The sequence below is a fragment of the Chiloscyllium plagiosum genome, unplaced genomic scaffold (genome assembly GCF_037043375.1).
Source record: "Chiloscyllium plagiosum isolate Xiang-an unplaced genomic scaffold, Cpla_swu_hap1 HiC_scaffold_37, whole genome shotgun sequence".
Lineage (NCBI taxonomy): Eukaryota > Metazoa > Chordata > Chondrichthyes > Orectolobiformes > Hemiscylliidae > Chiloscyllium > Chiloscyllium plagiosum.
The window spans coordinates 74170314-74193078 of record NW_028270175.1 but is presented as its reverse complement, the minus strand read 5'-3'; positions in this window follow the sequence as shown (position 1 = coordinate 74193078).

Sequence of the window (22765 nt, the reverse complement as noted above, 5' to 3'; positions counted from 1 at the left end):
TCTCTGATATGCACTCTCTCTCTCACTCACACACTCACTCTGATGTACACACTTTCTCTCGCTCACTCATACACTCTCACTGATGTGCACTGTCTCGCTCTATCGCTCACACACTCTCTGTGATGTACAATGTCTATCTCTATCTCTCTCTCACACTCACACACACTCACAAAGTCAGTCTGATATGCACTGTCTATCTACCTCTGTCACTCACACACTCTCTCTGATGTACACTGTCTCTCTCTCTCACTCACTCTCTCTAATATACTCTGTCCCTCTGTCTCTCTCTCTCTCTCACTCACACACTCTCTCTGATGTGCACTCTTTTCTCTCTTGCTCACACACACACTCTGATGCGCACTGTCTCTCTCTCTCTCTATCGCTCACACACTTTCTGAGATGTGCACTGTCTGTATTTCCCTTTCGCTCTCTCTCACTCACTCACCCACACTCTTCAATGTCACACTCACAAAGTCTGTCTGATATGCACTGTCTATCTCTCTCTGTCACTCACATACTCTCACTGATGTGCACTGTCTCTTTCTCACACTCACACATTCTCTCTGATGTACACTGTCTCTCTCTCTCACTCACTCTCTCTAATATACTCTGACCCTCTGTCTCTCTCTCTCTCACTCACACACTCTCTCTGATGCACACTCTTCTCTCTCTTGCTCACACACACACTCTGATGTGCTCTGTCTCTCTTTCTCTATCGCTCACACACTTTCTGTGATGTGCACTGTCTCTCTCTCTATCGCTCACAGACTTTCTGTGATGTGCACTGTCTGTATTTCCCTTTCGCTCTCTCTCACTCACTCACACACACACACTCTTCAATGTCACACTCACAAAGTCTGTCTAATATGCACTGTCTATCTCTCTCTGTCACTCACATACTCTCCCTGATGTGCACTGTCTCTCTATCTCTCTCTCCCTCACTCACACACTCTCTCTGATGTGCACTGTCTCTCTTTCTCACTCTCCCTCACTCACACACTCTCTCTGATGTGCACTGTCTCTCTCTTTCTCACTCTCCCTTTCACTTATACACACTCTCTGATGTACTCTGTGTCTCTTTCTCTCTGTCTCTCGCTCACTCACACACTCTGTGTGATGTACACTCTCTCACTCTCTTGAACACTCACACACTCTTTCTGATGTACACTGTCTCACTCTCTCACTCACTTCCTCTGGTGTACTCTGTCTCTCTGTCTCGGTCTCTGTCTCTATCTCTCTCACTCACACACTCTCTACGATGTTCACTGTCTCTTTCTCTCTCACTCACACACTCTCTCTGATGTGCAGTGTCTCTCTCCCTCTCTCTATCGCTTACACACTCTCTGTGATGTACACTGTCTGTCTCTCTCTTTCTCTCTCTCTCTCTCACTCACACACGCTCTCAAAGTCTGTCTGATATGCTCTATCTATCACACACTCTCTTTGATGTATGCTGTCACTCTCTCACTCTCTATCTCTATCTCTCACTCTCACAGTCACAAAGTCTGTCTGATATGCACTGTCTATCTGTCTCTGTCACTCACACACTCTCACTGATGTGCACTCTCTCTCTCTCTCTCTTCCTCTCGCACTTACTCACACAATCTCTCCAATTTACACTGTCTCTCTCTCACACTCTCCCTTTCACTTACACACACTCTCTGATGTACACTGTGTCTCTTTCTCTCTGTCTCTCGCTCACTCACACACTCTGTGTGATGTACACTCTCTCTCACTCTCTTGCTCACTCACATACTCTTTCTGATGTGCACTGTCTCTCTCTCACACACTCCTCTAATGTAATCTGTCTCTGTCTCTCTCTCTCACTCTTACACTCTCTGATGTGCACTGTCTCTCTCTCTCACACTCACTCACCCACTCTCTCTGATGTGCACTCTCTATCTCTTGCTTACTTACACACTCTCTCTGATGTGCACTGTCTCTCTCTCTCAATCACTCACACTCTCTGTGATGTACACTGTCTGTATTTCCCTTTCTCTCTCTCTCACTCACTCACACACACTCACAAAGTCTGTCTGATATGCTCCTTCTATCTGTCTCTGTCACTCACACACTCTCTTTGATGTATACTGTGTATCTCCCTCTTGTCGCTTACTCACACACTCTCCCTGATATACATTGTCTCTCTTTCTCTCACTCACACGCTCTCTCTAATGCACACTGTCTCTCTGTGTCTCGCTCGTTCTCTCGCGCTTACTCACACATTCCGACGTTCACTCTCTCTCTCACTCTCCTTTCACTTACACACAGTCTTTGATGCATATTTTGTCTCTTTCTCTCTCTCTTGCTCACTCATACAGTCTCTTTGATGTGCACTGTTTCTCTCTCACTCACACACTCGCTCTGATATACACTGTCTCTCTCTCTTGCTCACTCACACACTCTCTTTGATGTGCACTCGCTCTCTCTCTATCGCTCACACTCTCTGTGTTGTGCATTGTCTGTCTCTCTCTCTCACTCACACACACTCACAAAGGCTATCCAATATGCACTGTCTCTCTGCCTCTGTCACTCACGCACGCTCTCTGATATACACTGTCTCTCTCTCACTCACTCCCTCTGATATACTCGGTCTCTCTGTCTCTGTCTCTCTCTCTCTCTCTCTCTCACTCACTCACACACTCTCTGATGTGCACTTCTCTCTCTCTCTCACTCACACACTCTCTGATGCACACTTTCTCTCTCTCGCTCACTCACACACTCTCTGTGATGTACACTGTCTCTCTCTATCACTCCCTCCCTCTGATGTACTCGGTCTCTCTGTCTCTGTCTCTCACTCTCTCTCTCACTCACACACTCTCTGTGATGTACTCTCTCGCTCACTCACACACTCTTTCTGATGTACACTGTCTCACTCTCTCACTCACTCCCGCTGATGTACTCGGTCTATCTGTCTCTGTCTGTCTGTCTCTCTCTCTCACTCACACATTCTCTGATGTGCACTGTCTCTCTCACTCACACACTCTCTCTGATGCACACTTTCTCTCTCTCTCTTGGTCACTCACACACTCTCTCTGATATGCACTCTCTCTCTCTCTCTCGCTCGCTCTCTCACTCACTCTCTCTGCGGTACACTATGTGTCTCTATCTCTCTTCCTCACACATTCTCACTGATGTGCACTGTCTTCCCTCTCTCTCACTCACACACTCTCTGATGTCCACTGTCTCTCTCTCTCTATCGCTCACACACCCTCTGTTATGTACACTGTCAGTCTCGCTCTGTTTCTCTCTCTCTCTCACTCACTCACACTCACATAGTCTGTCTGATATGCACTGTCTATCTCTCTCTGTCACTCACACACTCTCCCTGATATACACTGTCTCTCTTTCTCTCTCACACACACACTCTCCGATGTAAACTGTCTCCCTCACGCTCATTCACACACTCTCTCTGATGTACACTCTCTCTCTCGCTCGCGCACACTCACACGCTCTCTCTAATGCACACTGTCTCTCTGTCTCTCGCTCGTTCTCTCGCGCTTACTCACACATTCCGACTTTCACTCTCTCTCTCTCACTCTCCTTTCACTTACACACAGTCTTTGATGCATATTTTGTCTCTTTCTCTCTCTCTTGCTCACTCATACAGTCTCTTTGATGTGCACTGTCTCTCTCTCACTCACACACTCGCTCTGATATACACTGTCTCTCTCTCTTGCTCACTCACACACTCTCTTTGATGTGCACTCGCTCTCTCTCTATCGCTCACACTCTCTGTGTTGTGCATTGTCTGTCTCTCTCTCTCACTCACACACACTCACAAAGGCTATCCAATATGCACTGTCTCTCTGCCTCTGTCACTCACGCACGCTCTCTGATATACACTGTCTCTCTCTCACTCACTCCCTCTGATATACTCGGTCTCTCTGTCTCTGTCTCTCTCTCTCTCTCTCTCTCTCACTCACTCACACACTCTCTGATGTGCACTTCTCTCTCTCTCTCACTCACACACTCTCTGATGCACACTTTCTCTCTCTCGCTCACTCACACACTCTCTGTGATGTACACTGTCTCTCTCTATCACTCACTCCCTCTGATGTACTCGGTCTCTCTGTCTCTGTCTCTCACTCTCTCTCTCACTCACACACTCTCTGTGATGTACTCTCTCGCTCACTCACACACTCTTTCTGATGTACACTGTCTCACTCTCTCACTCACTCCCGCTGATGTACTCGGTCTATCTGTCTCTGTCTGTCTGTCTCTCTCTCTCACTCACACACTCTCTGATGTGCACTGTCTCTCTCACTCACACACTCTCTCTGATGCACACTTTCTCTCTCTCTCTTGGTCACTCACACACTCTCTCTGATATGCACTCTCTCTCTCTCTCTCGCTCGCTCTCTCACTCACTCTCTCTGCGGTACACTATGTGTCTCTATCTCTCTTCCTCACACATTCTCACTGATGTGCACTGTCTTCCCTCTCTCTCACTCACACACTCACTCTGATGTACTCTGTCTTTCCGTCTCTGTCTCTCTCTCTCTCTCTGTCACACACTCTCTGATGTACACGCTCTCTCTCTCGCTCACTCACACACTCTCTCTGATGTGCACTGTCTCTCTTTATCGCACATTCTCTGTCATGTACATTGTATATCTCTAACTCTCTCTCTGACACACTCGCAAAGTCAGTCTGATATGCACTGTCTATCTACCTCTGTCACTTACACAGTCTGTCTGATGCAGGCTGTCTCTCTCTCTCACTCACTCTCTCTATATTACTCTGTCCCTCTGTCTCTCTCTCTCTCACTCACACACTCTCTGATGTCCACTGTCTCTCTCTCTCTATCGCTCACACACCCTCTGTTATGTACACTGTCAGTCTCGCTCTGTTTCTCTCTCTCTCTCACTCACTCACACTCACAAAGTCTGTCTGATATGCACTGTCTATCTCTCTCTGTCACTCACACACTCTCCCTGATATACACTGTCTCTCTTTCTCTCACACACACACACTCTCCGATGTAAACTGTCTCCCTCACGCTCATTCACACACCCGCTCTGATGTACACTCTCTCTCTCGCTCGCGCACACTCGCGCACTCTCTCTGATGTGCACTGTCTCTCTCTCTCTCTTTCTCTCGCGCTTACTCACACACTCTCTCCGATTTACACTGTTTCTCTCTCTCACTCTCCCTTTCACTGACACAGACTCTCTGATGTACACTGTGTCTCGCTCTCTCACTCGCGCGCTCACCACACACGCTTTCTGGTGCACACTGTCTCACTCTCTCACTCTCTCCCTCTGATGTCCTCTGTCTCTCTGTTCTGTCTCTCTCTCTCACTCACACTCTCTCTGATGCACACTTTCTCTCTCTCTTGCTCACTCTCACACTCTCTCTGATGTGCACTGTCTTTCTCTCTCTCGCTCTTTCACTCGCTCTCTCTGCTGTACATTGTGTGTCTCTATCTCTCTTCCTCACACATTCTCACTGATGTGCACTGTCTTCCCTCTCTCTCACTCACACACTCTCTCTGATGTACATTGTCTCACTCTCTCATACACTCCCTTTGATGTACTCAGTCTCTCCGTCTCCGTCTCTCTCTCAGTCACACTCTTTCTGATGTACACTCTCTCTCTCTTGCTCACTCACACACTCTCTCTGATGTGCACTGTCTCTCACTATCGCTCACACACACTCTCTCTGATGTACATTGTCTATCTCTTTCTCTCTCTCTCTCACTCACACACACTCACAAAGTCAGTCTGATATGCACTGTCTATCTACCTCTGTCACTCACACAGTCTCTCTGATGTACACTGTCTCTCTCTCACTCACTCTCTCTAAATTACTCTGTCCCTCTGTCTCTGTCTCTCACTCACACACTCTTTGATGTGCACTGTCTCTCTCTCTCTATCGCTCACATACTGTCTGTGATGTACACTGTCAGTCTCCTCTTTTATTCTCTCTCTCTCACTCACACACACTCACAAAGTCTGTCTGATATGCACTGTCTGTCTGTCTCTGTCACTCACACACTCTCACTGATGTACACTTTGTCTCTCCCTCTCTCTCACTAACTTACACACTCTCCCTGGTATACATTGTTTCTCTCTGTCTCACACGCACACTCTCTCTGATATACACTGTCTCTCTCTCACACACACTCTCTCTGATGTACACTTTGTCTCTCTAACTCACACACTCTCTTTGATGTGCACTGCCTCACTCTTCTCTCTCTCACTCCCACACTCTCTCTGATGTACACTGTCCTCTCCCTCACACACTCTGATGTGTACTGTCTCATGCACTCTTTCTCTCTGTTTTTCTCTCTCTCTCTCTCTCTCTCAGACACACTCAAACAGTCTATCTGATATGCACTGTCTATCTGTCTCTGTCACTCACACATTCTCTCTGATATACACTGTCTCTCGCAATTTCTCACTCACTCACTCGCTCTGATGTACACTCTCCCCATCTCTCCCGCACTCACTCACTCACACTCTCACTGATGTACACTGCCCCCTCTCTCCCGCACTCACTCACTCACTCTCTCACTGATGTACACTGCCTCTCTCTCTCTCTCTCTCTCTCTCTCTCTCTCTCTCTCTCGGTCTCTCTCGCTCTCTCCCTCTCACTCTCTTTCGCTGACGTACAAAGTCCCCCTCTCTCTCCAACTCACACATTCTCTCTGATGTGCACTGAACCTCTCTCTCTCTTACTCAGACACACTCTCTCTGATGTACACTCTCGCTCTCTCCCTCTCTGTCGCACACAGTCTCTGATGTACACTCTCTCTCTCAATCACTCACTCACCTTGATGTACACTGTCTCTCTCTCTCTTTGTCACTTTCTCACTCACATACTCTCTCTGATGTACATTGTCTCTCTCTCTCACGCACACACTCTCTCTGATGTACAATCTCTCTCTCTCACGCACACACTGTCTCTGATGTACACTGTCTCTCTCTCTCAGTCACGCACTTTCCTTGATGTACACTGTCTCTCTGTCTCTCTGTCTCTCACTCACCTACACTCTCGAATGTACACTGTCTCTCTGTCTATCAGTCACACACTCTCTCTGATGTACACTGTCTCTCTCACTTACTCTCTCTCTCTCACTGACACACTCTCTGATGTACACTTGGTCTTTCTCTCACACTCTCTCTGTACACTGTATCTCTCTCTCACTTACTCTCTCTATACACTGTCTCTCTCACACACACACTCTCTCTGATGTACACTCGATCTCTCTCACTCACAGACTCTCTCTGATGTACACTGTCCCTCTCACTCCCTTGTGCACTATCTCTGATGTACACGCTCTCTCTCTCACACACACACACACACTGTGATGTACACTGTTTCTCTCTCTCTCTCTCTCTCTCTCTCACCCTTTCTGATGTACAACGTTCCTCTCCCTCGCTAACTCACACACTCTCTCTGATGCACTGTCCCTCTCTCTCTCTCCCTCATGCACTCTTCTGATGTGCACTGTCTCTCTCTCGCTCACTCTCTCTCTGATGTATCTGTCTGTCTGTCTCTGACTCTGTCTCTCCCCCCTCTCTCACTCTCTCTCTGATGTACAAGGTCCCCGTCACTCTATATCACACACTGTCTATGACATGCACTGTCCCTTTGTCTCTCCCTCTTACTCACACGCACTCTCTGATGTGCATTGTCCCTCTCGCTCCCTCGCGCACTATTTCTGATGTACACTGTCTCTCTCTCTCATACTCACAGTCTATCTGATATGCACTGTCTATCTATCTCTCTCACTCACACACTGTGATGTAGACTGTCTCTCTCTCTCTCTCTCTTACTCTCTCTGATGTAAAACGTTCATCTCTCTCACTAACTCACACACTCTCCCTGACGTACACTGTCTCCCGCTCTCTCTCCCGCGCTCATTCACTCTCGGTCGGATGTACACTGTGTGTCTGTCTCTGTCTCTGTCTCTGTCTCTGTCTCTATCTCTCTCTCACACATTCTCTCTCCCCCCTCTCTCTCTCTTTCTCTCTGATGTACAAAGTCCCCTTCTCTCTAACTAACACACTCTCTAAGATATGCTCTCTCTCTCTCTCTTACTGACACACACTCTCTGATGTACAATCTCGTTCTCTCTCACACACACTCACTACAACACCCTCACACTCACCCCCTCACACTCACTCTATCGCCCTCACCCTAACACCCTCACACTCACTCCATCACCCTCACGCTGAGCTCCTCACTCTCACACCATCACCCTCACTCTCACCCCCTCACACTCACTCCATCACCGTCACCATGAGCCCCTCACACTCATTCCGTCACCATCACCCTGACCCCTCACACTCACTCCATCACTGTCACCCAGATACCCTAACACTCACTCCGTCACAGTCACCCTGACTCCCACACACTCACTCCATCACCATCACCCTGACCCCCTCACACTCACTCCATCACCATCATCCTGACCCCTCACACTCACTCCATCTCCGTCACCCTGACCCCCTCACATTCACTTCATCACCGTCACCCTAACCCCCTCACACTCAGTCCATCACCCTCACACTGACACCCTCACACTCCCTCCAACACCCTCACCCTGACAACCTCACGCTCACTCCATCACCCTCACCCTGGCGCACTCAGACTCACTCCATCACAGTCACGCTAACCCCTTCACACTCACTCCGTCACCCTCACTCTGACCCCCTCACGCTCATTCTGTCAACACCACCCTCACCCCATCACACTAACTCCATCACCGTCACTCCTACATAGTTATGCTCACTCCACTGCACAGCCCAACAATATCACGCTACCTCCCAGCGCACTTCCCCCAATGCCACGCTCATTCCCCCATACACTCCTACACAGGCATGCACACTCCCCCACTCACTCCTCCTCTCTATGTCATCCCTCCCAAACTCCCTTGCCGTCATGCACTCTCTACTGCTCCTTTCCTCGCTATCACACTCACTCACTCCCCCAAACACTCCCCCAACGTCATCCTCACTCCCCCACCTTCACCGTCACTCCCCCACACACTACCCCACCGTCACTCTCACTCTCACAGACAATCCCCCACCGCCATTCTCGCTCCCCTGCACATTCTCTTACTGCAACAGTCACTGGCCCACACAATCCCATTCCATAATGCTCACTGCACTGCACTGTCCCAAACCGTCAGGCTCACTCACCTGCATACCTGCTCACCATCACTCTCGTTCGCCTGCACACTCTACCACATGATTCTCACTCCCCCACACACTCCACGACCGTCACAGTCTCTCTCCCGCATACTCCCCGATCGTCACCCTCACTCCCCCACACATTGCCCCACCGTCACACTCACTCCCCCACACACTACCCCACCGTCACACTCACTTCCCCACCGTCACAGTCTCTCCCCCGCATGCTCCCCTGCTGACACCCTCACTCCCACTTACACAACCTCACCGTCATGCTCACTTCCACACGTACTCCCTCACGATCAATCTCATTCTCCCCCAAACAGCACTACTGACGCACTCACTTACTCACACATAGCACCACTCTCAAACTTACACCTCCGCACACACCGCTTCACCTTAACACTCACTCCCTCTATACTCACCCACCGACCCTCTCAGTCAACCGCCAATTCCCCCACCGTCAGGATTACTCCCCTGCACATACCCTATCGTCGCACTCACATCCTGCACACCCCCGCACCGTCACGCTCACTTCCTGACACAAGCAACCACCATCACACTCACTCCCGTGCACACTCCCCCTCTGTCACACTCACTTCCCAACACACTACCCCTACAACAGGCTCGCTCCACCACTGTCTCCACAATTATCATGATTACTACATCGCACACTATCATACTCATTCCCCCTGGTACACTCCCACCATCAAGCTCACCTCCCCACAAACTGTACAACCATCACGCTCACTGCCCCGCTCAATACCCGCCGTCACCCTCCCTCCAGCGCACACTTAACCACCGTCACACTCACTCAACTGTGCACAACATCACCATCAAACACACTGTCCCACACCACCCCGATCGTCAGGCACACCCCCACACAATCCACCACCATCACAAACACTGCCCCGCACCTCCCCACCGTCACACTCAACCCCACACACTCCACCACCATCTCACACATTGCCACCCACCAACCAGGATTCTCGCCCACCCTCTGACGACCCCTTCTCCCGCCTCCAACACACCCCATCCACCTGGACACCCCGTGCTGGCCTCTTACCCACCTTCAATCTCTTCATAGCCAACTGCCGCCGTGACATTAACCCCTCAACCTGTCCACCCCTCTCACCCACTCCAACCCCTCACCCTCGCAATGTGCAGCCCTCCACTCCCTTCGCTGCAATCCCAACCTCACAATTAAACCGGCAGACAAGGGAGGCACGGTGGTAGTTTAGCGCACCGACTTTTAAATTGCTGAGGCTAAACGCCAGCTCACAGACACCTCATCCTTCTGTCCCCTTGACCATGACTCCACCTCAAACCATCGTCTCCCAGACCATCCATAATCTCATCAATTCAGGGGATCTCCCATCCACTGCCTCTAACCTCATAGTCCCACAACCCCGCATCAACCGTTTCTACCTCCTGCCCAAAATGCACAAACCCGACTGCCATGGCCATACCATTGTCTCAGCCTGCTCCTGCCTCACCGAACGCATTTCTGCATACCTTGACACGGTCCTGTCCCCCTTAGTCCAAGAACCCACCACCTACCACTCCATCTCTTCCATGATTTTCGCTCCCCGGTCCCCAACGCCTTATCTTCACCATGGACATCCAGTCCCTATACACCTCCATCCCCATCACGAAGGCCTCAAAGCCCTCCGCTTCTTCCTTTCATCCGCTGTCCCAACCAGTACCCTTCCACTGACACCCTCCTTCGACTGACTGAACTGGTCCTCACTCTGAACATCTTCTCTTTCCAATTCTTCCACTTCCTCCAAACCAAAGGAGTAGCCATGGGCACCCCCATGCCCCCCAGCTATGCTTGCCTCTTCGTTGGATATGTGGAACAGTCCATCTTCCGCATCTACACTGGCACCACCCCCCACCTTTTCCTCCGCGACATTGATGACTCTATCGGCGCTACCTCGTGCTCCCACGAGGAGGTTGAACAGTTCATCCACTTTACCAACATCTTCCATCGCGTCCTCAAATTTACCTGGACCGTCTCAGACTCCTCCCTCCCCTCCCTAGACCTCTCCATTTCTATCTCGGACGACCGACTCAACACGGACGTTTACTATAAACCGACTGACTCCCGCAGCTACCTAGATTACACCTCCTCCCACCCTGGCCCCTGTAAAAATGCCATCCCATATTCCTAATTCCTTCGCCTTCGCCGCATCTGCTCCCAGGTGGACAAATTCCAATACTGAAACACCCAGATGGCCTCCTCCTTCAAATACCACAATTTCCCCTCAGACGTGTTTGACGATGCTCTCCACCGCATCTCCTCCAATTCCCGCTCCTCCGTCCTTGAGCCCCGCACCTCCAATCGCCACCAGGACAGAACTCTACTGGTCCTCCCGTACCACCCCACCAACCTCCAGATACATCTTATCATCCGCCGTCATTTCCTCCACCTCCAAACGGACCCCACCACCAAGGATATATTTCCATCCCCTCCCCTATCAGCGTTCCAGAAAGACCACTCCCTCCGCGAATCCCTCGTCAGATCCACATTCCCCACCAACCCAACCTCCACTCCCGGCACCTTGCCCTGCAACTGCAAGAAGTGCAAAACTTGCGCCAACACCTCCCCCCTCACTTCCCTCCAAGGTCCCAAGGGATCCTTCCATATCTGTCACAAATTCACCTGCACCTCCACACACATCATTTACTGCATCCACTGCACCCGATGTGGCCTCCTCTATATTGGGGAGACAGGCCGCCTACTTGTGGAACGTTTCAAAAAACACCTCTGGGACACCCGCACCAACCAATCCAACCACCGTGTGGCTGAATACTTTAAATCCCCCTCCCACTCCACCAAGGACATCCCTCCTGCATCGCCAGACCATGGCAACACGACGCCTGGAGGAAGAGCGCATCATCTTCCGCCTAGGAACCCTCCAACCACAAGGAATGAATGCAGATTTCTCCAGGCATTTCTCCAACACTACACATTTCCCCTCCCCCCCACCTTATCTCAGTCCCAACCCTCAGACTCAGCACCGCCTTCTTGACCTGCAATCTCCTTCCCGAACGGTCCACCACCTTCCCCTCACTGGCTGATCACCCTCACCTTTCCAGCCTCACCTTAACCTCCTTCCACCAATCGTAATCCCAACACCCCGCCTCAAAGTCCCTTGTCCCTACCGTTTACCTGAGCCTGCTTGGCACAGCCTCCTCATTTCTGCAGAAGGGCTTATGCCCGAAACATCGATTCTCCTGTTCCTTTGTTGCTGCCTGACCTGCTGCGCTTCTCCAGCAACACATTTCTAAGCACACACCAACCCCACCATCACGCTCACACCCACATACTCCACTGCTCCACAACATCCTCACGGTCACGCTCAACCGCTCACACTCCACCACCATCACATACACTGCCCCACACCACCCTCCCCGTAACGCTCACCCCCACACACTCCACCACCATCACACACACTGCCCCATGCCACCCTCAACGTAACGCTCATCCCGCACACACTCCACCATCACACACACTACCCCACAACACCCCTACCATCACGCTCACCCCCCACACACTCCGCCACCCTCACACACACTGCCCCACATCACCCACACCATCACGATCAACCCCACACACTGCACCAGCAACACACACACTGCCCCACATCACCCACACCATCACGCTCTCCCCCACACACTCCACCACCCTCACACACACTGCCCCACATCACCCACACCATCGCGCTCTCCCCCACACACTCCACCACCCTGACACACGCTGCCCCACATCACCCACACCATCACGCTATCCCCCACACACTCCACCACCCTCACACACACTGCCCCACATCAGCCACACCATCACGATCAACCCCACACACTCCACCATCACACACACTGCCCCACAACACCCCTACCATCACGCTCACCCCCCACACACTCCACCAGCAACACACACACTGCCCCACATCACCCTTACCATCACGCTCTCCCCCACACACTCCACCACCCTCACACACACTGCCCCACATCACCCACACCATCACGATCAACCCCATGCACTCCACCATCACACACACTGCCCCACAACACCCCTACCATCACGCTCACCCCCCACACACTCCACCAGCAACACACACTGCCCCACAACACCCCACCATCACGCTCTCCCACACTCACTCCACCACCCTCACACACAATGCCCCAAATCACTCACACTATCACGATCAACCCCACACACTCCACCAACAACACAGACACTGCCCCACCGAACCCTCAGCATCAGACTCACACGCGGACACTCCACCACCCTCACACACACTGCCCCACATCACCCACATCATCACGCTCACCCCCACTCACTCCACCACCATCACACACATTGCCTCAAGCCACAGTGTGTGTGAGGGTGGTGGAGTGTGTGCTGGTGAGCGTATGTAATTGTGGTGGAGTGTTTGTGGGTGAGCACGACATCGGGGCGGTGAGGTGCGGTGTGTGTGATGGTGTTGGAGTGTTTGTGGGTGAGCATGACGGTGGGTGTTGTGTGGTGCAGTGTGTGTGATGGTGGTGCTTGTGTGGGTGATTGTGACGGTGTGGTTGGTGTGAGGCGGTGTGTGTGAAGGTGGTGGAGTGTGTGGGGATGAGCGTTACGGTGAGGGTGGTGTGGGGCAGTGTGTGTGAAGGTGGTGGTATGGGTGGTGGTGAGCGTGACTGTGGGGGAGGTGTGGAGCTGAGTGTGTGATGGTGGTGGAGTTTGTGTGGGTGAACGTGAAGGTGAGTGTGGTGTGGGGCTGTGTGTGTGAAGGTAGTAGAGTATGTGGGGGTGAGCCTGACGGTAAGGGTGGTGTGGGGCAATGTGTGTGAAGGTGGTAGTGTGTGTGGAGGTGAGCGTGACGATGAGGGTGGTGTGGGGCAGTGTGTGTGATGGTGGTGGAATATGTGGGGGTGAGCGTGATTGTGGGGGTGATGTGGGGCACTGTCTGTGCTGGTGGTGGTGTGGGTGGTGGTGAGCGTGACTGTGGGGGAGTTGTGGGGCTGAGTGTGTGATGGTGGTGGTGGTGTGTGGGGTGAGCGTGAAGGTGAGCGTGGTGTGTTGCAGTGTGTGTGATGGTGGTCGAGAAGGTGGCGTTGAGTGTGAACTTGAGGGTGCTGTGGGGCAGTGTGTGCGATGGTCCTGGAGAGTGTGCGTGTGAGCGAGACAATGAGGCTGTTGTGGGGCAGTGGGTGTGATGGTGGTGGAGTGTGTGGGTGAGAGCATGACGTTCAGGGTGGTGTGGTGGAATATTTGGGAAGGTGGTGGTGTGGGTGGTGGTGAGTGTAACTGTGGGGGGGGTTGTGGGTCTGAGTGTGTGATGGTGGTGGAGTGTGTGGGGGTGAGTGTGACGGCGAGGGTGGTGTGGGGCAGTGTGTGTGAAGGTGGCGGTATGGGTGGTGGTGAGCGTGACTGTGGGGGAGGGGTGGGGCTGAGAGTGTGATGATGGTGGAGTGTGTGGGGGTGAGCGTGATGGTGGGATTGGTTTGGGGAACTGTGTGTGAGGGTAGTGGAGTATGTGAGTGTGAAAGTGACGGTGGGTTGGTGTGGGGCAGTGTGTGTGATGGTGCTGGAGTGTGTGGGGGTTACTGTGACGGTGATTGTGCTGTGGGTCAGAGAGTGTGATGGTGGTGGAGTGTGTGGGGGGGAGCGTGATGGTGAGCGTGTTGTGGGTCAGTGTGTGTGATGGTGGTGGAAAGTGTGGGGATGAGTGTGACGATGAGGGTGGTGTGGGGCAGTGTGTGCGAGGGTTGTGGAGTGTGTGGTGGTGAGTATGATGGGGATTGTGCTGTGGGTCAGAGTGTGTGATGTTGGTGGAGTGTGTGGGGTGAGCCTGACGGTGGGGGTAGTGTGGGTCAGTGTGTGTGTGTTGCTGGATTGTGTGGTAGTGAGCGTGACGGTGTGGGTGGTGTGGGGGTAGTGTGTGTGATGGTGGGGGACAGTGTGGGTGCGAGTGTGAAGGTTGGTGTGCTGTGGGGCAGTGTGTGCGAGGGTGCTGGAGTGTGTGGTGGTGAGCGTGACGGTGGGGGTGGCGTGGGGCAGTGTGTGAGAGGGAGGTGGAGTGTGTGGGGGTGAGCTCGACGTTGGGAGTGGTGGGGGGCAGTGTGTGTGATGGTGGTCGAGTGTGTGGGGATGAGCTTGACGGTGAGGATGGTATGGGGCAGTGTGTCTGATGATAGTGGTGTGTGTGGCGGTGAGCGTGACGGTGGGGTTGGTGTGGGGCAATGTGTGTGAGGGTGGTGGAGTGTGTGGGTGTGAGCATTACGGTAGGGGTGGTGTGGAGCAGTGTGTGTGATGGCAGTGGAATGCGTGGGGTCGGGTGTGGGGCTGCGTGTGTGAGTGTGGAGGAGCGTGTGGCGGTGAGCGTGACGGTGAGGGTAGTGTGGGGCAGTGTGTGTGGTGGTGGTGGAGTGTGTGGGGGTGAGCGTGACAGTGGGGGTGGTGTGGGGCAGTGTGTGTGATGGTGGTGGAGTGTGTGGGGGTGACCGTGACGGTGGGGGTGGTGTGGGGCAGTGTGTGTGATGGTGGTGGAGTGTGAGGGGATGAGCGTGGCGGTGGGGGTGGTGTGGGGCAGTGTGTGTGATGGTGGTGGAGTGTGTGGGGGTGAGCGTGACGGTGAAGGTATTGTATGGCAGTGTGTGTAATGGTGGAGGTGAGCATGGGAGTCATCGTGACTCTCAGGCTGGTTTGGGGCTGTGTGGGTGATGATTTTGGAGTGGAGCGGTGAGTGTGACGGTATGGGTGCTGTGGGGCAGAGTGTGTGATGATGGTGGAGTGAGTGGGGGTGAGCGTGACGGTGAGGGTGATATGGGGCAGTGTGTGTGATGGTGCAGGAGTGCGTGGGGTGAGCGTGATGGTGAGGGTGGTATGGGGCAGTGTGTATGGGTTGTGGAGAGTGTGGGGGTGAGCGTGACAGTGGGGGAGGTGAGGGACCGTGTGTGTGATGGTGGTGGAGTGTGTGGGGTGATCGTGATGGTGAGGGCAGTGACTCTCAGGATGGTTTGGGGCTGTGTGGGTGATGATTGTGGAGTGGAGAGGTGAGTGTGACGGTGTGGGTGGTGTGGGGCAGAGTGTGTGATGATGGTGGAGTGAGTGGGGGTGAGCGTGACGGTGAGGGTGATATGGGGCAGTGTGTGTGATGGTGCAGGAGTGCGTGGGGGTGAGCGTGATGGTGAGGGTGGTATGGGGCAGTGTGTATGGGTTGTGGAGAGTGTGGGGGTGAGCGTGACAGTGGGGGAGGTGAGGGGCTGTGTGTGTGACTGTGGTGGAGTGTGTGGGGGTGAGCGTGACGGTGGGGGAAGTGTGTGGCAGTGTGTGAGAGGATGGTGGCGTTTGTGTGTGAGCGGGATGATGGGGTGGTGGGGGAATGTGTGTGACGGAGGTGGTGTGTATGGCTGTGAGCGTGAAGGTGAGTGTGCCTGGGAGTGATCTTGACTGTGAGGCTGGTGTGGGTCAGTGTGTGTGATGGTGGTGGAGTGTGTGGGGATGAGTGTGACGATGAGGGTGGTGTGGGGCAGTGTGTGCGAGGGTGGTGGAGTGTGTGGTGTTGAGTATGATGGTGATTGTGCTGTGGGTCAGAGTGTATGATGTTGGTGGAGTGTGTGGGGTGAGCGTGACGGCGGGGGTAGTGTGGGTCAGTGTGTGTGTGTTGCTGGATTGTGTGGGAGTGAGCGTGACGGTGGGGTTGGTGTGGAGCAGTGTGTGTGATGGCAGTGGAATGCGTGGGGGCGGGTGTGGGGCTGCGTGTGTGAGTGTGGAGGCATGTGTGGGGCGGTGTGCGTGACGGTGAGGGTAGTGTGGGGCAGTGTGTGTGGTGGTGGTGGAGTGTGTGGGGGTGAGCGTGACGGTGAGGGTAGTGTGGGGCAGTGTGTGTGGTGGTGGTGGAGTGTGTGGGGGTGAGCGTGACGGTGAGGGTGGTGTGGGGCAGTGTGTAAAATGGTGGTGGAGTGTGTGGGGGTGAGCGTGACGGTGGGGATGGTGTGGGGTAGTGTGTGTGATGGTCGTGGAGTGTGTGGGGGTGAGCGTGATGGTGAGGGTGTGCCTGGGAGTGACGGTGAGCGTGACCATCACGATCACCACCACACACACCAGCTCCCTCACATACACGGCCACACACCTCTCCCACCGTCACGCTCACCCCCACACACTTCACCACCCTCACAAACACTGCATCACTGCACCCTCACTCTCACGCTCACCCCCTACACTCAACCACCATTGCACACACTGCCCTACACCACCCTCACAGTCACGCTCATCCCCACACACTCCACCACCAACACACACACTGCCCCCACCACCTTCACCGTCATGCTCACACTCACACACTACACCACCATCGCACACACTGCCCCACACCCCCCCTACCATCACGCTCACTCCAACACACTCCACCACCAACAGACACTGCCCCACACCACCCTCACCATCACGCTCACTACCACACAATCCACGACCATCACACACACTACCCCACATCATTCCCACCGTCACGCTCACATCCACACACTCCACGACCATCACACACACTACCCCACACCATCCCCACCGTCACGCTCACCCCCACACACTCCACCACCATTTTACACACTGCCCCACACCACCCTCACCGTCACGCTTACCCCCACACATTCCACCACCATTACACACACTGCCCCACACCACCCTCACGGTCATGCTCTCCCCCACACATTCCACCACCATCACACACACTGCCCCACACCACCCCCACTGCCACACTCAACCACACACACTCCACCACCTTCACACATTCTGCCCCACACCACCCCCACTGTCACAATCAACCACACACACTCCACCACCCTCACACACACTACCCCACACCACCCCCACTGTCACGCTCACAACCACACACTCCACCACCATCACACACACAGCCTCCCACCAGCCTCACAGTCACGATCACTCCCACACACACCTCCACCATAACACACTCTGCCATAGACTACCCCCACCGTCACACTCAACCCCACACACTCCTTCACCTTCACACACACTGCCCCACACCACCCGTACCATCACGCTCACCCCCACATATCCCACCACCATCACACATACTGCCCCAGCGCACCCCCACAATCATGCTTACCGCTATACACACCACCATCACACCCACTGCCGCACACCATCCCTACCGTCACGTCCACACCCACACACTCCACCACCATCACACACACTGCACCACACCACCCTCACCGTCATGCTCACCCCCACACACTCCATCAGCGTCACACACACTGCGCAAACCACCCCCACCGTCACGCTCACCCCAACACTCCTTCACTCTAACATTCACTGTCCCACTCCCCCCACCGTCACGCTCACACTCATACACTCCATCACCCTCACATACACTGCCCCATACCACCCTCACCATCATGCTCACACTCACACACTCCACCACCTTCACACACACTGCCCCACACCATCCCCACCATCATGCTCATTCCCACACTCTCCACCTCCCTCACAAACAATGCCATACACCACCCCTGCCGTCACGCTCACCACCACACACACCACCACCATCACCTACAGTGCCCCACACCACCCCCACCGTCACGCTCACCCCCACACACTCCACCACTGTCACACACACTGCCCCACACCACCCCCAGCGTCTTGCTCACCCCCACACACTCCACCACTATCACACACACTTCCCCACAATACCTCCAATGTCACGCTCAACCCGACACACTCCACCACCAGTACACACACTGCCCCACACCACTCCCACAGTCACGCTCACTGCCACACACTCCTGCAACGTCACACACACTGACCCACACCACCCCCACCGTCACGCTCACTGCAACACACTCCAGCAACGTCACACACACTGACCCACACCACCCCACCGTCACGCTCACTGCCACACACTCCAACACCCTCACACACACTGATGCACTCCACTCTCACAGTCACGCTCTACTCCACACACTCCGCCATCATCACACACACTGCCCCACACCTACCCCACAGTCACGCTCACCTCTACACACTCCACCACCACTTCACACACTGTTCCACTCCACCCCCACCGCCACGCTCACACTCACCCATTCCACCACCATCACACAACTGCCCCACCCCACCTCCAACATCACAATAACCCCGACACATTCCACTACCCTCACACACACTGCCCCACACGACCCCAAACGGCACGGACACCCCCACACACTCTATCACCCTCACATACACACTGACCCACATCACCCTCACCATTACGCTCACCCCCACACACTCCACCACCCTCAGACACACTGCCACACAAAACCCCACTGTTCCACTCCTCCCGCACCATCACGCTCACACTCACACACTCCACTACCATCACACAACTGCCCCACACCACTCCCAACGTCACGATAACCCCGCACACTCCACCACCCTCACACACACTGCTCCACACGACCCCACTATCACGGCCACCCCCACACACTCCACTACCCTCGCACACACTGTTCCACTCCAACCCCCACCATCACACTCACACTCACACACTCCACTACCATTACACAACTGCCCCACACCACCCCCAACGTCACGGTAACCCCACACACTCCACCACAATCACACACACTGCCCCACACCACCCCCAACGTCGCGCTCACCCCCACACACTCCACCTCCCTCACAAACACTGCCCCACACCCTCCCCACCGTAACACTCACCCCCACACACTCCACCACCCTCACACACACTGCCCCACACCACGTCCACAGACACACTCGCCCTCACACACTTCACCACCCTCCCACACACTGCCCCACAACAATCCCACCTTCACATTCAGCCCCACACACTCCACCACCCTTACACACACTGTCGCACTTCACTCCCACCGTCACGCTCACCCACACACACTCCATGCCCCTCACACACACTGCCTCACACTGCCCCCGCCATCACACTCACCCCCAGACACTCCACCACACTCACACACACTGTCGCACCCCACCCTGACTGTCATGGTCACCCACACGCACTCAACCACCATCACACACACTGCTCCACACCACCCCCACCATCACGCTCACCCCCACACTCCACCACCCTCACGCTTACTGCCCCATACAACCCCTACCATCATGCTCACCCTCACAAACTCCACCTCGCTCACTCACACTGCCCCACTCCACACTCACCGTCACGCTCACCCCCACATACTCCACCACCCTCACACGCACTATCCCACTCAACCCCCACCGTCATGCTCATCCTCACACTGCACAAACATCACACACACTGCCCCACACCACCCCCATTGTCAAGAACACTCTCACACAACCCACCATCCTTGCACGCACTGCCTCACACGACCCTCACCTCACGCTCACCGCCACACATTCCACCTCCATCACACAAACTGACCCACACCACCCCCACCGTCAAACTCACCCTCACACTCTCCACCACCCTCACAAAAACTGCCCCACACGACACCAACAGTCACGCTCGCCACCACACACTCCACCACACTCACACACATGCCCGCACAACACCCTCACTGTCACGATCTCCCTCACAATCTTCACCACCATCGCACGTACTGCCCTACACCACCCTCACAGACTCCACCACCATCACACACACTGTCCCAAACCAACCCCACCGTCAGCTCAAACCGACACACTCCACTACCCTCAGTCACATTGTACTACCCTCACAAACAGTGCCCCACACCAACCTCACCGTCATGCTCACCAGCAACACTCCACCACCATCACACACTGGCCCACACCACACCCACCCATCACGCGCACACCACACATTCCACCGCCAGCATGCACATTGCCACACACCACCCTCACCTCACACTGACCCCCACACACTCCACCACAGTCACAGGAGTGTGAGGGTGTCTGGCTGACGGTGATGGAGTGAGTGTGAGGGGTTCAGGGTGACGGTGACTGAGTGAGTGTGAGGGGGTCAGTGTGTTGGTGATGGAGTGAATGTGAGGGGGTCAGTGTGTTGGTGATGGAGTGAGTGTGAGATTGTCTGAGTGACAGTGACGGAGTGAGTGTGAGGAGGTCAGGGCGACGGTGATGGAGTGAGTGTGAGGGGGTCAGGGTGATGGTGATGGAGTGAGTGTGAGGGGGTCAGGTTGACGGTGATGGTGTGAGTTTGAGGGGGTCAGGGTGACGATGATGGAGTGAGTGTGAGTGGTCAGGGTGATGGTGTAGGAGTGAGTGTGAGGAGGTCAGTGTGACGGTGATGGAGTGAGTGTGAGAGGGTCAGGTTTGCGGTGATGGAGTGAGGGTGAGTGGTCAGGGTGACGGTGTAGGAGTGAGTGTGAGGGAGGCAGGGTGATGTTGATGGAGTGAGTGTGAGGGGGCCAGGATGACTGTGATGGTGTGAATGTGCGAGGGTCAGGTTGACGGTGATGGAGTGAGTGTGAGGGGATCTCTGTGACGGTGATGGAGTGAGTATGAGGGGATCAGTGTGAGAGTGATAGAGTGAATGTGAAGAGTCAGGGTAGCGGATATGTTGTGAGTGTGAGGAGGTCAGTGTGACGGTTATGGAGTGAGTGTGAGGGAGTCAGGTTGACGGTGATGGAGTGAGCGTGAGGGGGTCCGGGTGACTGTGATTGAGTGAGTGTGACGGGGTCATGGTGACGGTGACGCTGTCAGTTTAAGGGGGCCAGTGTGCCGTGGATTGAGTGAGTCTGATGAGTCATGGTGACTGCGATGGAGTGAGTGTGAGGGTCAGGTGGACGTTGATGGATGAGTGTGAGAGGATCACTGTAACAGTGATGGAGTGAGAATTAGGGGTACAGTGTGACGGAGATGGAGTGAGTGTGTGGGTATAAATGTGATGGTGATGTAGTGAGTGTGAAGGGTTTAGGGTTACGGTGATGAAATGAGTGAGGGAGTCAGGATGATGGACATGGAGTCAGTGTGAGGGGATAAGTGTGATGGTGGATGGAGTGAGTGTGATGGGTCGGGGTGACGGTTTGGTTAGTGTGTGAGGGGGTCAGGGTGACGGTGATGGAGTGAGTGTGATGACATCACTGTGACGGCGATGGATGGAAAATGAGGTGTTCAGGGTGACGGGGTTGGACTGAGAGTGAGGGGATAAATGTGATGGTAATGGAGTGAGTGTGAGGGGATCAGTGAGAGAGTGATGGAGCGAGTGTGAGGGGTCAGGATTTCGGTTATAGAGTGAGTGTGAGGGGTTCAGGGTGACAGTGATGGAGTGAGTGTGAGGGGTTCAGGGTTGCAATGATGGAGTGAGTGTGAGGGGGTCAGTGCGACGTTGACTGAGTGAGTGTGAGAGGGTCAGAGTGACAGTGATGGAGTGAGTGTGAGGGTATCACTGTGATGGTGATGGAGTGAGTGTGAGGGGATCAGTGTGAGAGTGATGGAGTGAGTGTGAAGGGTCTGGGTGATGAATATGGTGTGAGTGTGAGGGGTGGGGTGACGGCGATGGAGTGAGTGTGAGGGGGTCAGGATGACGGTGACCGAGTTAGTGTGAGGGGATCAGTGTGACGGTAATGGAGTGAGAATGAGGTGTTCAGGGTGACGGAGATGGAGTGAGTGTGAGAGGGTCAGGGTGACGGAGATGAAGTGAGTGTGA